This window comes from Juglans regia, chromosome 5 (genome assembly GCF_001411555.2).
Source record: "Juglans regia cultivar Chandler chromosome 5, Walnut 2.0, whole genome shotgun sequence".
Taxonomy (NCBI): Eukaryota; Viridiplantae; Streptophyta; class Magnoliopsida; order Fagales; family Juglandaceae; genus Juglans; species Juglans regia.
Genome location: NC_049905.1, coordinates 6,081,167 through 6,085,321, shown reverse-complemented (window position 1 = coordinate 6,085,321; position 4,155 = coordinate 6,081,167).

Below are 4,155 nucleotides of genomic sequence, written 5' to 3'. Positions count from 1 at the left end.
TGTAATCGGATTTTCGATGAAATCTGTTATGTTTCTGTTAAGGCCCAACCACGGGTATAATGGTGGTTTATAACCCTACCACGAAGGTGAAACATGGAATATGGCCCAGCTACGGGTATAATGGTGGTTTATTGTAACGCCCCAATGGAAGGCCCAAACCACATGACCTATACTCCAAAAGAACTAGTCAATGATACAATTAGAGCCCCATTGGAACCTTATAAAGAGCAAGAACTTCTCCTTCTCAAGCAATGTGAGATCCCATACACCACCTACCCTTATCCATATCATATGGGGTATCATAATATACCCCCCTTAAATTCCCGACGTCCTCGTCGGGCCTGTCCATTGTAGGTGGCACGGCTCAAGTCCCACATTTCTGGTTGGGATAGGCTCTGATACCATTTATAACGCCCCAATGGAAGGTGCAAATCACATGGCCTATACTCCAAAATGACTAGTCAATGATACAATTAGAGTCCCATTGGAACTTTATAAAGAGCAAGAACTTCTCCTTCCCAAGCAATGTGGGATCCCATACACCACCTACCCTTATCCATATCATATGGGGTATCACAGTTTAGAACTAACTCCTCTCCTCTATCGAGCTCAAGTTTCCTTCCCTCCCGCCACCCTAAGTACCTAACAAAGTGAGAGCTGATGAATCCATCTCCACTCACTATGGCATGTCATCTTACAACCCCTATAGCTAGACTGAATCAGAGAGAGGGGAACGATATGTGGGAGAACCCGAGAGAGAGTGAGAGAAATAGATAGGGAGATAGAGACAGAGACTTATCAGAACCAAATGACGAGTGGCGTGCAGGGCAGAGGCGCTGCCCAATTGAGAGAATGAGAGCGGCGTGGGTGGTAGCAGTAACAAAGAAATACATAGCGAACCAAGAGAAAGAATGAGGGACAGAGAGGGATTACTGCAATTGGCGCCTTATGGAGAGGATCAACGTGGCGAGGTAGCTACATGATGAGCTAAGAGACATGGGGACTGCTAGTTTTTGAGTTAAGATGAAGAAAAAAGGGAGGCGGCACTGGAGAAGATAAGGAAAATTTTTAATTTAGGGTTTCGAGTATGAGCGGGCATGTGAAACCATTTTTTTAATTTAGCAAAAGCTTATTTTCGGCGAAACATAGTCGCCGAAAATAATATTTATATCGTTGCAAATAGTTGAGAAACAAATAAAACAATTTTTTGCGGCACACTAACATCGCCGTAAAATCACTACAAAGCACCGCAATAAGGTGTTCCCTGACAACTTATTGCAGCGATAATATTTTTGGGCAAATCAAATTACCAAAATTTCTTTTTTTGCAGCAAGTTTGTCTGTCATTGACCGTCTTGCACCCCAACAGTCCTACATACACTATTTTTTGTGGCGATATTCTTTTCAGTGACACATTATAGTAGCAAAAAGTATTTTTTGCGGCTATTTTTTCCCTCGATGAAAGGTTTCCATCCAAACAATTGAATTGGATTTTTTGCAACTATTTTTAGTCGTCAGAAATAAAAGTAGCCATGAAAAATTATTTTTCTAGTAGTGTGGTTTCTAAATAGTACATATATAACTTTTTAATAGCAAAACTTATTACTTAAGTGCTACATCTAAAAATTTTAAAGTTGAAAACTATATTATCTCCCACAATCCTAAACATGCATTTGGTAAAAGGGCAGTGCTACTGAGCCGACTAGATCTTACCACCGGAGTGTACTGCTTGACATGGACACGAGACAGGTTGCCACACTGGTAAAGTGAAAAGCAAGCAAACTAAGTGAAAATCAATCCATTTGCACTGCTCCTTTTGAAGCCAAGCAAAACCGACCACATCATCGGTAACTCCATAACAATACCCAACCATCCCTAAATCGACCACTCCATTCCACTACCCAACAAACTCCTTCCAAATTCAAAAAAGTCATCGTAACTGGGGGCATCGGCACCCACAACAATTCCCATCATCGCCAATTGAGCATCGTCGACCACTCCATCTCCGAGCTACTACAATCAGGTTGGTTTACAAAAGGGTTTTTTTCCACCTTTCAGCCTCTAAAAAAAGGAGACATTTTTCTATATTATTTTTTGCCAGATATATTCCCCCTTTCCCTTTAAAAATTTGGTACAGAAAAAACTTGGTTAGAAAAAATTATTAGTTAAAAAAAAAAAGATAAGATTTTGTGGAAAAACCAATGTTTGCAACCAAAGTTCAGACCTAATAAAAGAATCGAGTTATGCTTTAAGCACTTTTTTCTGTAAGATGTGAAATGCAAGCTCTCTTATCTTGGTTGCCAATAAAAGCCCCCTACACAATATTAGAGTTCTCCATTTTATTGATTCTGAAAGTATTAGCACCACCATTTTAACCAATTATTCACACCACCATGGAAATTTTATGGTTGTAACCATGTGTGCAACACTGGATCTATGAAGGGGCAGGGGGGCCATGACCCTCCCAAAGTTTGAAAACAAAAATATATATTAATTTTTTATGATTTAATAGGATTATATTAATCTCATATTGTGTTGACACCCTCTCTAAAAAATAATCTTGGCCCCCCTCTACATGATTATTTTGATCTTATAGATTATTTTGACTCAGAAATAGAATAAAAAAATATCTTATTATAGTTTTAGCTTTGCTCGACCCCCTACAACAAATTTCTGGTTTTGCCACTGCATGTGTATGAAAATTTATTGTGAAAGTTTGGTGTGAACAATGTAATCCGTGTAATCCATGTGTTGTGAGCAATGAAAACTAATGTAATCAATGTGAACAGTGTAATCCGAGTAATAGTGAACAATGTTTGATTTTTTGTTGTAATCCATGTGTTCTAAAAACAGTGGGACTTTGTTGTGAAAGTTTAATTGTAAGTTTGGTTGTAATCCACTTATTTTGTAAGTTTGGTATTCTTGTATTCTTATTTTTTTTAAAAAAAAATATTTTTGAAAAATATGTGTTTTATTGTCAAAAGGTGTGACTTACTATTGGTATTCTTGTCCAAAAAGATCGTGATACTATAAAGTTTCAAGAGAATCAAGTGCTAAAAATAACATCCTGCAATTCTCTCTATATATTTTCAGGAGGATCACGTTGCAATCCATGTTTCATTATACAAAACATGCCAAGTTTGATTATACAAAACATAGTTCCCGGTACATAAATCACTTGTACAAAACATAGTTTGCTGGTACATAGTTAATTACTTTATAAGCAAAAAGTCACTAGTACAAAAGATACTTTGACTTCTACAGCTTCCATATCAAATGACTAACATTTTTCCTTTCTACCAACACAAGTGCACAAAATTATTCCCATAAAAAAATAACCACAACACAATATTCTCTTGCGCCTCTATATCTAGTTGATGTCGGGTGGTTTGGATATCCAATGTTGCTTATATCTTTTCAATTTCAGCTTTTGATTTGTCAATTGTCTGTCGTAATCATTTGATTGTCTTTTGGTCGTATGTTGATAGTTTAGGATCATACCAACAAAAGAATCCGCAAGAATTGCCAGTTTGAAAAATAAAACAATACATATTAGCAATAAATACTCCAAACACATGAAGTATGGGCAAGAATACAATAAATTTTACCATATAATTTTGGCTTCCAAAAAATCGTTGTCCCTCATTATCCTTTGTATGGACAGTTTTTCCATGTGCTTTAATATCAAAATAACATATTGGGTCTTTGACTCTTAGACTTCCTAAGCTTGAGCTAATGCCACTACATGACTCAAACATTGCTATTCTTATAAGTCACAAGTGATTTTTATAAGAAACATTGTTCAAACCTCACAAGTAATATAAGCAAACTAAAAAAATAATGCAATTAAATAAGCAAACATGTAGACAATAATCCACATGGGTGATTTTCACTCATTTCATCACACATGGGAAAGTTAACAATTCGTTAATAATTATATTGCTAACCAACATTTTCTTTTCTTTTTTCAATAGATGTTAACCAGTAGTAACTTTAACATCATTGTGAGATTCAACTATTTTTTGAATCACAACAACCGCAACCATCAAGTAGGAGTTTCACTACTACATTAACCACATTCCTCCAGACACAAAATAATAGAATGAGAGCATATATGCATCCTATTAGTCTACTTTCTACCAAACTCAATCTCATC